This window comes from Desmodus rotundus, chromosome 13 (assembly GCF_022682495.2).
Source record: "Desmodus rotundus isolate HL8 chromosome 13, HLdesRot8A.1, whole genome shotgun sequence".
NCBI classification, from domain to species: Eukaryota; Metazoa; Chordata; class Mammalia; order Chiroptera; family Phyllostomidae; genus Desmodus; species Desmodus rotundus.
In genome coordinates this window covers 51,541,780-51,555,409 of record NC_071399.1, presented here as the reverse complement: position 1 = coordinate 51,555,409, position 13,630 = coordinate 51,541,780, and the positions used below count along the sequence as shown (strand labels likewise).

The 13,630-nt window shown below is 43.3% G+C and overlaps 1 pseudogene; it reads left to right on the top strand.

The window, feature by feature from the left end:
* Positions 1–458: 458 nt before the first annotated feature.
* Positions 459–10,967, top strand: LOC112311513 (Y-box-binding protein 1 pseudogene; annotated as a pseudogene).
* Positions 10,968–13,630: the final 2,663 nt, after the last annotated feature.

Genomic DNA, 13,630 nt, shown 5'->3' with positions numbered 1-13,630 from the left:
AACAAGAGTTCATTGCAGCATTATTTACAGTTGCCAAGATAGGGAAGCAACCCAAGTGCCCATCAACAGATGAGTAGATAAAAAAGCTATAGCACATATATACAATGGAATATTACTTGACCATACAAAAGAATGAAATCTTGCCATGTGTTAAAGCATGGATGGACCTAGAGGGTATTATACTAAGTGAGATGAGATAGTCAGAGAATGTAGGGTAAGTGGAGGCAATCTGGCTTCCTCACTCAGGTGTCTGGATACCTAAGGGAAGCATTGTTCCTGTAGCCTTGAGACTGGGTCTGATAAACTGTTCCTATAACTTGAAGTGGGCTCGCATGTGCAGAATTGTGTTACATAATGTTCTGGCAGTTTTCTGGCTTTGTTCCCCTCTAGTACTTAAACAGGTAGGGACTCCTTTCTGGGGGCGGTGATGAGAGACAAGCAAAGGGGCAGGTGCTACGATGGGTGCCAGGCCGGGGAACAAGGGCCATGGCATGAGACATGCAGATAGAGCACGGCTTGCAGCATGTGTGGTTTCCCCACCCAAGAATAAAGGCATGCCCGACACCCCAACTGCTCCACGGATATTTTCTGTCTACACGAATACCACGAACCTGCCAGGCCTCAGAGGGTCACAACACAGAGAAAGATAAATACCACATGATTTCACCTACCTGTTTAATCCAAAGAACAAAATAAATGAACAAACAAAATTGAAACAGACTCATAGATACAGACAGCAGACTAGACTGATGGTTGCCAGATGAGAGAAGCATTGGGTGACTGGGTGAAAAGGGTGAAAGGATTAAGAAGTGCAGATTGGGAGTTAAAAATAGTCATGGCACCGCAGAGTGCAGCATAGGGAATAGAGGCAATAATATTCTAATAACTATGCATGGTGTCAGGTGGGTACTGGAAATATCTGGAGGAACACTTGTAAAGTGTATGATCGTCTAACTACTGTGCTGTACACCTGAAACTAATATGCAATAATATTGAATGTAAAAATAAAATTTAAAGTTCTTTTTTAAAAATTAAAAGTATAATAGCAATAGCGACAAACCCTGAGTCCCAAATTGCTCTTTTCAGATTGAGGACACCTACTGCCCACCTTAAAAACACACAGAGGTGGCATTGCCTGGCCTAGAGGAAAGAAAGCTGATGCTCTTGCTTTTCTACTCAATGTCCTCTTCAGGAAGTGCTGCTAAACCCTGTGCTTCATGTAAACACTTCATTATTTACTGGTGTGTTGGTTTATTCATGCGCCCAGCCCAGCCATCCTGTGATCTCTCTCTCTGTTTTGTGGAGTCTGTGTGTGACTGCTTGGTTGCAGCTGGTGATAATGAGGCCAAAGACTGGGCTCAGTCCTCACAGGGGCCACTTATCTTCACTCTGCTCCATTGCCAGAGGCTGCACCCAAGTGCTCTGGCTGAGGCTTGTGTGTGTACCACTGGGCCAAGGGCACTAGAGGGGGTCAGAACATCCCCCACCGTGACTAAAGAAATAGCTATTTCCTGCAGTGCCTTCACCTTCTGCAAAAGTCAGTACTGGTTTCTCCAGGATTACCTGCTTGATGCTCTCTGAGGTGTTTGTGCATGTGTTTTTAGAATTTTCCCATTTCCTTGAACTGCATGTTTTCACCAAGAGCCTGTAATGAATTAGGGACTGGAACACACTTTGCCGCGATCCCCTGGCATGTTCATTCTTCATTCACTAGAACATCTTCTGGGGTGGAGGGTGGGGCAGATCTGTGGACATCTGAAAATAAAGTAGGTGGAGTTACAGACTTTCGTATAGTGTTTTGTGAAAATACAAGAGAAAAATCATTCACTTATTTATTCACCCAACAAATATTTATTGATTCTTTATCATGTTTTGTGCACTAGGGCTACAGCAGTGAAACAAAGTAGACTGAAAAATTCCTACTCTTATGGAGTTTATGTTCCAGTGTGAGTGTTGATGGACAATAAATAAGAAAAGCTAGTAAAAAAATATATATCTATATATATATATGTTACCTGTAAGTACTAAGGAGAAAAATAAGGCAGGCACAGAGATGGAAGTTGTAGGGAAGGAAACTATAACTATAAATATAGCAGTCAGCTGACCGCATTGAAAGCAAATAATGTCTCTTGCTGTATTCAGGGGGAGGGGGTGAGTTGGGAGGGAGGAGAACATTCCACGCAGAGGAAACAGCAAAGGTAGGGGCCATGCAGAGGGAAAGTACATGTTCAAGAAACAGCAAGGAGGGCAGTATGGCTGCTGCACACTGAGCCAAGGGTGATGCGGCCAAGAAGAAGGGAGGAAGGAGTATCAGGGAGGGTCTGCAGGCTCTGGTGAAGACTTCGGCTCTTTCTGCAAGAGTCAGAATAGACTTCATCAAAGACATGACTTTGGAGCTATATATTTTTTTTAATTAAAAAAATTTTTATTGATGTTCGAATACAATTGTCTCCCTTTTCCCATCACCACTTTCCCCTGCTCTACCCACTCCGACCTTTCACCCTCAATCCTACACCCCTTTGGCTTTGTCCATGAGTCCCTCATTCATGTTCATTTATGACCCTTTCCCTTCTTCCCATGTTATTTCCCTCTCCCCACCCCTGGGGTTACTGTCAGTTTGTTGTTAACTTCAATGTCTCTGGTTATATTTTGCTTGCTTGTTTGTTTTGTTGATTAGGTTCCAATTATAGGTGAGATGATATGGTATTTGTCTTTCACCACCTGTCTTACTTCACTTAGCATAATGCTCTCCAGTTCCATCCATGTTGTCATGAAGGGTAGGCGCTCCTTCTTTCTTTCTGCTGCATAGTATTCCATTGTGTAAATGTACCACAGTTTTTTGATCCACTCATTTACTGATGGGCACTTAGGCTTTTTCCAACACTTGGCTATTGTAAATTGTGCTGCTATGAACATTGGGGTGCATAGGTTCTTTTGAATTAGTGTTTCAGGGCTCTTAGGGTATAATCCCAGAGTGGAATTGCTGGGTCAAAAGGCAATTCCACTTTTAGTTTTGTGAGAAAATTCCATACCGTTTTCCACAGAGGCTGCACCAATTTGCATTCTCACCAACAGTGCACTAGGGTTCACTTTTCTCCACAACCCCACTAGCACTTGTTGTTTGTTGATTTGGTTATAATGGCCATTCTGAGCAGTGTGAAGTGGTACCTCATTGTGGTTTTAATTTGCATATCTCTGATGGCTAGTGATGCTGAGCATCCCTTCATATGTCTCTGGGCCCTCTGTATGTCCTCCTTGGAGAAGTGTCTGTTCAGGTCCTTTGCCCATTTTTTAATTGGATTATTTGTCTTCCTCGTGTGGAGTCATGTGAGTTCTTTATATATTTTGGAGATTAAAGCCTTGTCCAAGATATCATTGGCAAATATATTTTCCCATACAGTTGGTTCCCTTTTCATTTTGCTAATGTTTTCTTTAGCCACACAGGACAGCTACATGCAAAAAAATGAAACTCAACCACCAACTTACACCATACAAAAATATAAACTCAAGATGGATAAAAGACTTAAATATAAGTTGTGATACCATAAAAGTCCTAGAGGAGAAGATAGGCAGGAAAATCTCAGATATTCCTCCCAGCAATATTTTCACTGATATGTCCCCTACAGCAAGGGACATAAAGGAAAGAATAAACAAATGGGACTTCATCAAAGTAGAGCTAGGTATTAAAGGCTGGGTAGTGTTGAAACATTTGTCTGCACTCCTGTGGAAAGACCTACCATGTAATTTGAGAGATGACATGTGCATGTACCAGGGTGTATTTCAGACTTGAAGGCTCAGTGGAGTTAGCATTTGCTCCCTGCTCCACTGTTTGCCCCATCCCATTCCCCAGTGCACACCTGCTGCAACCTCAGGAGTCAAAAGCCCAGTCACATGATTAGAATTACTTTAGCCACTAGCCAGGCAGGTGGGGGCTCAGTACAGATGCACAGGAATAAAAAAAATTGAGTAATTTCTTCCCCTGTAAGTTATGATATTTGTTCATGCTTTCCAAAGAAGCATATGAAAATTACCAAGCTTAAGGCCTAGTGAGTCAAAGAGAAAGCAAACATTCCCAGAGCTCCAAACAGGAAGGGGTCACCTCAGAACTACTGGGAGGCCTTGGGAAGGGGCCATTATAGGATCCATACAAATGTGAGTTGGTCTTGAAGCTTAAGTGAGAAGTGGGTCCATGAACAGGAGGACTGAGAGCACTTCAAGTCTTTATGCCTAAGTGAGGATATCTGGACATGCTCAGGGGTCAGGAAGAGGGTTTCCCAGGCTGTGATGGGATGACTGTGTTAGGAAAGAGTAGGAAAAGGGCTGGTAAAGAGTGGGGCAGATGCGGAGGTCCTGGCATTGACCAAGCTGAGAAGTTCTGACTTTTCCTGAAGGTGATTCTCTACTTTGGATGGCAGGATTGTAGCAGAACAGAATTGTTTGTTTCCTGTATGCACACACACCCCCCCCCCATAATTTTTGGACTATAAGATGCACTGGACCATAAGATGTACCTAGGTTTTAGAGGAGGAAAATAGGAAAAAAAATCCCTCTCCACCACCGCCCCCACCCCCCGCCAGTGAGCCAGGTAAGCTACATTTGGACTATAAGATGCACCCCCATTTTCCTCCCAAATTTAGGGGAAAGAAATATGTCTTATAGTCTGAAAAATACAGTGTGTGTGTGTGTATACACAGACACACACACACATACATACCTTACCAGATGTAAAATACAGGAGACTCAGTTACATTTGGAGTTCAGATAAATAAAGGATACTTTTTCAGTATCAGTATGTACCATTAAATATTTGAAACATAAGTACAGAGCAGCCAGGTAAATTTGAATTTCAGGTCAATAATAGACAATTTTTTTATTATAAGTATGGCCTATGTAATATTGAAACACACTAAAAAATATTGTTTATATGAAGTACACATTTAACTGAACATCAAGGGTTTTTATTTGCGAGGTCTGGCAACCCTGGTAGTGATGCTTAACAAATGTTGCTTTCTGATGCTGTGGACTCCAGGACAGAGCCCTCCCCCTGTTACACTAACTGGCCTGAGCAGCTATGCCCCAAGGGAGCTCATTTCCTGGTCACCCATGGGTACAAGCCCAAGCCCAGCTCACTGATGGCTCCAGTCTGTGAGTTACTGATGAGAACAGCCAGGCCCCCAGCTGACTCCAGAATGGTCAGCCGCAGTTCCTCAAATCTGCCTCTGTGGTTGCGGTGTGCAGCCTGGACTAGTTTACAACCAGCTACCCTGAGCCAGTATTGATTATGCAGGCGGGCTGTTCATAAACCAAGCAGGCATGCTGAAATCGGATGCTGTCAGCAGGCTTTCCTTTCATGAGATGACTCTTCAAATATTCCTCTAAGTCTGAGGCCTCAGAGGGAGAACCAGTAAGTTCTGTCCTTTCACTAATGCAATGCCTGGGGGAGCTGCATTACCTTCTTTTTAAGTGCAAGGTTGAAGGGGTATAAAGTCACAATAGTCTTATTTCCTCCGGGACTCTTTCTCTTAGATGTGGATCATCATTCAGTTTAACAACTAGAGAATAAAATAGAAAAACTAATGGAATTTGCATTGAAAGTCCAAAATGTGCTGAGCACTGTAGTAGGCATTTTGTACATACGTGTGATGGGGTTTTAGCCTTAAAAGAGTTTTATGAGATTGATATTACTCTCCCATTTTTCAGATGCAAAAACGGAGACTGACCAAGGCTATTTACTCAGGAATATACAGCCTACCAGGCTGTTCAAACCCACATCAGCCTGACATGTGACACTACCGCCCACTCACAGAGATGGCTTTGCTGCAGATGTCACTGTTTGGCTGGGTGGCCTGTCCTTTAAAATTCCTTTGATAAACATCCGCTGTCTCTGGTCTCTCTCAAAAAGATCAAGTACCTCTCTCTGCTTAACTGTGTTGTAGAACCTCCCTCACTCTGCTTTCTGCATCCCTATTTATCCTTGAGGTCCTCAAGGTCAGCGGTCAGTGTCAGTCTTTTTTCAAGAAGTGTGCCCCTCTCTACCTACACAACCAGGAATACTGCTTGGCACACTGTACATCCTCAGTAAATGTCTGCTATTGGATAATATTATTTCTAATTCCCTTTCCCATTTGTTTAGGGAGCTTGAAGGATGCTGTCAGGTGGGTGTGTTTTATTGTCACTGTGGGTCTTCTATATTCTTACCTATTTTTTTTCCACTGAGTTTTTTTGATGTATTTATTGATTATGCTATTACAGTTGTCCTATTTCCGCCCCTTCACTCAACTCCATCCTGCCCACCCCCTCCCTCCCACATTCCCCCCCTATAGTTCATGTCCATGGGTCATACTTATAAGTTCTTTGGCTTCTACATTTCCTACACTATTCTTACCCTCCCCCTGTCTATTTTCCACCTATCATCTATGCTATTTATTCTCTGTACCTTTCCCTCCTCTCTCCCCCTCCCAATCCCCTATTGATAACCCTCCATGTGATCTCCATTTCTGTGATTCTGTTTCTGTTCTAGTTGTTTGCTTAGTTTGCTTTTGTTTTGGTTTTAGGTGTGGTTGTTAATAACTGTGAGTTTGCTGTCATTTTTACTGTTCCTATTTTTGATCTTCTTTTTCTTAGGTAAGTCCCTTTAACATTTCATATAATAAGTGCTTGCTAATGATGAACTCCTTGAACTTGACCTTATCTGAGAAGCACTTTATCTGCCCTTTCATTCTAAATGATAGCTTTGCTGGATACAGTAATCTTGGATGTAGGCCTTTGCCTTTCATGGCTTGGAATACTTCTTGCCAGTCCCTTCTTGCCTGTAAGGTCTCTTTGGAGAAATCAGCTGACAGTCTTATGGGAACCCCTTTGTAGGTAACTGTGTCCTTTTCTCTTGCTGCTTCTGAGATTCTCTCCTTATCTTTAATCTTGGGGAATGTAATTATGATGTGCCTTGGTTTGTTCCTCCTTGGGTCCAGCTTCTTTGGGACTCTCTGAGCTTCCTGGACTTCCTGGAAGTCTATTTCCTTTGCCAGACTGGGGAAGTTCTCCTTCATTATTTGTTCAAATAAGTTTTCAATTTTTTGTTCTTCCTCTTCTCCTCTGGCACCCCTATAATTCGGATGTTGGAACGTTTCAAGATGTCCTGGAGGTTCCTAAGCCTCTCCTCATTTTTCCGAATTCTTGTTTCTTCATTCTTTTCTGGTTGGATGTTTCTTTCTTCCTTCTGGTCCACACCATTGATTTGAGTCCCAGTTTCCTTCGCATCACTATTGGTTCCCTGTACATTTTCCTTTGTTTCTCTTAGCATAGGCTTCAGTTTTTCATCTACTTTTCAAACAAATTCAACCAATTCTGTGAGCATCTTAATAACCAGTGTTTTGAACTGTGCATCCGATAGGTTGGCTATCTCTTCCTCGCTTAGTTGTATTTTTTCTGGAGCTTTGAGTGTTCTGTCATTTGGGACTTTTTTTTTTTTTTTGTACTGGCGCATCTGTTACTTAAAGGGGCAGAGCCTTAGGTGTTCCCTGGGGCAGGGTAACGCTGGTTGCTGTGCTGTGATGCTGTACATGGGGAAGGGGCCGAGAGGGAGCAATGGTGCCCTCCACTCTTCTCCGGATTTAAGTCACTCCCTCCGCTTCCCACAATTGAACTGGGCCCCTCTGGTGCTGGTTCCCGAGTGGGTGGTCTTGTGAACACTCTAGGCCCCTGTGGGTCTCTCCAACGACCTCTCCTGTGAGGCTGGGAGTCTCTCCTGCTGCCGCCCCAACCCCCATGGGCGTTTTCAATCAGAGGTTTGAGGCTTTATTTCCCCCTAGCTGGAGCCCTGGGTTACGCAGTCTGCTTTGCTCCCCGCTGTTCATTCTGGTTTATCTGTGCGTGAGAGTGGGGCTGTGGGGTACTACTTGCCGCTGTGCCTGCCCCGTTCTCCGCCACTCTGAGTCCGCCCCTCTCGGTTTATCTGTGAGCAAATGTGGGGCCGCAGGGTCTGCTAGTGGTCAGACTGCCTGCCCCGTTCGTCCCACACTCCACCAGTCTCGGTCCCACCACGGCCACAAGAGTCCTCTCTGCCCCTGTGCCCGTCTCCGCCCCTCCTACCGGTCTGGATGTATGTTTCTTTTTTATCTACTTGGTGTCGGACTTCCTTGCTGTTCGATTTTCTGTGAGTTCTGGTTGTGCAAGGAGGCACAGTGTGTCTACCTACGCCGCCATCTTGGTTCTCCTTTCCACTGAGTTTTATATTTGCTTTTCACTGAGTACTCCTCTGTTCAATAGCAACACTGATAGAATGTTCTTTCATGATTAATTGACTGGGCAAGCATGGTAGCGAAAATGGCTATATTTGCAGAAGTTTAATCCTATCTTTTCAATTGCTCTTCTCTGTGATTTGATGCAAGGTTTTGGGGGAAGCAAACCCAATAGGAGGCTTAACTTCCTGGACTTAGGATCTTAAGGCCAATGTATGTTCAGTCACAGTGATATAGGGATTAAATACCAAGAGAAGGAGCTAAGAGAAGCCAATGAAAGGATGACAGATTGGGTCTGATCCTACCTTCTCATAAAAGCTTCTTAGAAAATGTCACCCTATTTTTGAAAAGAGCACATGTTCCCACATAACTTTCCATGAAGTAGACAAACAAATTTCCCCATGATTCTGCTTCCAGAAGGAAGTGTGAGTAAAAAGAGACACATGTGAGCCCATATGCACTCTGGCCGACAGGGATGAAAGGGCATGGACTGATAGTCAAAACTCCCACACAGGCTCTGGCTGAGACAGCTGCCTGGACTGCAAGTCCAACCACCAGAAACTCAGGCACTAAGGAAGTCTATAAATGGAGATTACAGCATTTAAACGTTTTCGATCTTTGTGTTCTTCTGTAGGTTTTAAGGTCCTTAAAGGGTTTTTATGACTAGCAGTGGTAGCCCTGTCACGTTAATTCATCTCACACTGGCTGTTTTCATTACAGGTGTTATAAGTCCTATCTGGGCTGAAGATGACTGTGGAAAGAAATTGGGGCTTGTTCCTGCTGGCAAATTTTGGTCTGTTTTTGTTCTGCACAAGAAGACAGTCTGAACTGCACTAAATAACTGTCTTGGGAACAGGCCCGCAGTTGAGTTTGTCTCTCTACCTTCATCCTTTTATTGTCTTTGTTACTGTACATGTTTCAGAGATGTCAGTATTTTTTAAGTCTCCACCCTGGGAGAAGCTCAAGAAATGGTCTGTGTGAGCATTGGTGAGGTTAAGACAGCTTTATGCCCGTGAGCCCGGCTGCTTATTGATCCCATGGAATAAGAAACCATTTGGAATATCCTGGTTGTGAGAAATGTAATCCTTGACCTGTCAATGCCATTTGTCTGCCTCCCATGTTGAGAAAAGCCCATTTAAAATTCCTCACCTGGCAGGAACTTCTTCAAAAGAATATTTCATGCAAATGTATATACTTCTGGGACTTGAATTGCAATTTGGATTAGAAAAATTAGCTTGCTGTATCTGGGCCTAGATTTTCTTAGAGACCATCTTGAGAATGAGAATATGGGTTATTCAAGGGTTTCTTGTGTATGATCTATCTTGGAGTAGGTTTTGATGTATTTTGCTGCACATCCCAAATAGGGGTAGAGTTTGGATTGCTGATACTGTTGATTTAATGCTACATGTTGCTAGGGAGGAAGCCCTAACAAAGTTCAGCATTTTAAAATAAAGTGTTAAAATATGCTGGGAGGAAATGGAGAACAGTTCTCAATTCCCACCGTGAGAGTCTTATAGATAATTACTAGAAAAAAAAATCCTCTAAAAATTAAAGTCAGAGATTTATATTTTGACACATTTTGAATTTGGGAGAATGTCACACTTTACTCCAAAGGTCTGTTTTTTTCCCCCTTAAACAAGCCAGATTTTGTGAAATTCATTCTCTAAGGAATTTTAAAGAAACTTTAAGATTTTAAGTTTTGAATGTACCCCAGAGAGCCCTGAGCAACCCACCACTGCTGCCCTGGAAGGAGGGCTGCCACCGGCCACCACCATCACTGCAACCAGGAGCAACAAGGTGAGTCCCAGCAGCCGCCCCCACCCTCAGAACTGCTGCCACCCCAAGCCTGGCATCACAGTCAGCTGCACAGAGAGCAGTGGCCCAGGGACCTCAATTTGGTGGTGCCTGCTGGTGAGGACAAGAAGGCCATTGCAATGAAGGTTTTAGGAACAATAAAATGGTTCAATGTAAGAAATGGATATAGTTTCATCAACTGGAACAAAACCAAGGAAGATGTATTTGTCCACCAAACTTCCATAAAGAATAGTAACCCCAGGAAATACCTCTGCAGAGTGGGAGGCAGAGAGACTGTGGAGTTTGATGTTGTTGAAGGAGAACAGAGTGCAGAGGAGGCAAATGTTGCAGCCCTGGTGGACCTAACAGTGCAAGGCAGTCAATATGCAGCAGAGTGTAACCATTATAGACACTATCCATGTTGCAGGGCTCCTCCACACAATTACCAGCAGAATTACCAGAATAGTGAGAGTGAGGAAAAGAATGAGGGATCAGAGAGTGCTCCTGAGGGCCAGGCCCAACAGCACTTGCCCGACCACAGGTGACAGTTTCCATCTTAATACATGCAGAGACCCTATGGGCATCAACAACAATATTGTAACCCTCCTGTGCAGGCAGAAGTGATGGAGGTGCTGACAACCAGTGTCCAGGAGAACAAGGTAGACCAGTGAGGCATAATCCAGGCTACAGACCACGATTCCGCAAGGGCTCTCCTCACCAAAGACAGCCTAGAGAGGATGGCAATGAAGAAGATAAGGAAAATCAAGGAGATAAGACCCAAGGTCGGCAGCCCCCTCAAGTCAGTAGCGCCATAAATTCAATTATGGACAGATGCCCAGAAAACCCTAAACCCACAAGATGGCAGAGACAAAAGCAGTCAATCCAGTAGCTGAGAATTTGTCAGCTTCTGAGACTGAGCAAGGCGGGCCTGAGTAAATGCCAGCTTACCATCTCTACCATCATTCTGTTTAGTCATCTAACAAGCAATGAATATGAAATTCCAGCAATAAGAAATGAACAAAAGATTGCAGCTAAACACCTTAAGTGCTTGCTTTTTGGCTGTTGACCAGATAACTAGACCTATCTGCATTATCCATGCAGCATGGAGTATTTCCTATTTTTAAATTATTTTTATTATTGTATTATTTTTAGACATTTCTTTTTGGTAATGACAAACTTATTTTTGTCTTGTTTTTTTTGTTTTACATCTTTAAAGGTTTTTAAGTTATTTCATATCTGATTAAGTAGAGACTTTTAAGAACATCATTTTTAATTTGTAATAAAAGTTTATTGTTGGGAACCGCCCTGCCTGGTTTCAGAAGCTATAACCCCCCATGGCTAAGGATGAGTGAGAGACCTTGAAACCATAAGCCACTAAGGAGACAAAGCTTATCTCCCTAGCAGGGGCTCCACCTCTGTCCCCTTTTACTTCACCCTGCTTGGCCTTGAGTGGATGACCAGTTAGCCAATGATGGGTAAGATTCCTCAAGGGAGTGATGACAGGCAAGGTCATGAAGGAACCCTCAGGGAAGGACTTGGGGGGCTATAGAAAAGGGGGGTGATGGACCCTTACCCCTCAGCTTTGATGTAGCCTGAGTCTTCATTCTGTCTGCAAGAAGTCTCCTAGTCTCTTGGCTGCCTTACTTCCCCTGCCTGATTTAAGCCTGAAACAATGAGGGAGGGTGGTGCAGCCCTGTGCTGGAAAGGGGGGTTCCCCAGGGCGATCAGGCCCAAGAAAGAATGCATAAAATCCTGTGAAACCGGGAGACGGGAAGATGGCGGCAACATAGGTGGGAGCGGGAATCCACTTCCCCGCAACGCCAGGGAAATACCTAGCTGATCTGAGGAGCAGAGCGAACAGCCAACAGTATTCCAGCATATACGAAGATCAGAGACCAAAGATAGAGGACATTGAAAGATCTGACGGTGCGACAACAAAACCTGGAGTGCTGAAAAGACTAGAGTTAGACCGTGTTAAACACATAAACGTCAGCTCAAGACCAGTGAGCACAGGAGAGTAAGGAGACAGCACCACCGAATCCCATTGGCATTCTACCATAGAAGTTCATATCATAAACCCAGGGATTCAGAACAAAGCAATTTAAGAAGCAGAGGCCAACAAGAAGAGCCTCACAAACAATGGGAGGACAAAGAAACAATTCCCAAATGAAAGGAAAGGAGGAAGTCTCAGAAAGAATACTAACCGAAAAAGAGGCAAGTCAACTATCAGATACTGAGTTCAAAGCAATGGTCATCAGGAAGCTCACTGAGCTCTCTGAGCTCAAAGAGAACTACCAGAAACTACAAGGAAACTACAATGAACTCACTGCAAACTATATCAACATGAAAAAGGAAATAGAAAATATCAACAAGAGCCAAGAGGAAATGAAGAATACAATTTCTGAATTGAAGAACACAGTAGAAGGAATGAAAAGCAGACTTGATGAAGCAGAGGATCGGATCAGCGAGCTGGAGGATAAAGTAGAAAAAAACACCCAGAAGGAGCAAGAAAAGGAAAAGAGGCTCAGAAAGAATGAAGAGGCAATAAGGGAAATGCAGGACAACATGAAACGTAACAATATCCGTATAATAGGAATACCAGAAGGAGAAGAAGAAGAGCAAGGGATAGAAAACCTGTTTGAAAAAGTAATGATGGAAAATTTCCCTAATCTGAGGAGAGAAAAAGTCACCCAAATCCAGGAATCACAGAGAGTCCCAAACAAGAGGAACCCAAAGAGACCCACTGCAAGACACATCATAATTAAAATGGCAAATTTCCAAGACAAAGAGAGGATCTTAAAGGCAGCAAGGGAGAAAAAGGAAGTAACATACAAGGGAGCCCCAATAAGGTTAGCAACTGACTTCTCAATGGAAACGCTCCAAGCCAGAAGAGAATGGCAAAAAATATTCCAAGTAATGAGAACCAGAGGCCTCCAACCAAGACTACTTTACCCAGCAAGGCTCTCAATCAAGATAGAAGACCAAATAAAGAGCTTCCCAGACAAAAGAAGTCTAAAAGAATACAGCTCCACCAAACCAGCTCTGCAAGAGATGCTAAAGGGACTGCTTTAAGGAAAGGAAGGAAAAGAGAAAGACAGAGGAACACAGGTAGGAAATAATGGCAATGAATAACTACCTATCGATAATAACCTTAAATGTAAATGGATTAAATGCTCCAATCAAAAGACATAGAACAGCTGAATGGATAAGAAAACATGACCCACACATATGCTGCCTACAAGAAACCCATCTCAGGACAAAAGACTTACACAGACTGAAAGTGAAGGGCTGGAAACAAATTTTCCAAGCAAACGGACAGGAAAAAAAAGCAGGGGTAGCAATACTCATATCAGACAAAATAGACTTCCAAAGAAGGGCCATAAAGAGAGACCCAGAAGGTCACTTCATAATACTCAAAGGAAGAATCCACCAAGAAGACATAAACATTATAAATATATATGCACCCAACATAGGAGCACCCAAATACATAAAGAAAATCTTGGAGGATTTCAAGAAAGATATTGACAGCAACACAATTATAGTAGGGGATTTTAACACCCCACTATCAAAAATGGACAGGTCTTCCAAACAAAAGATTA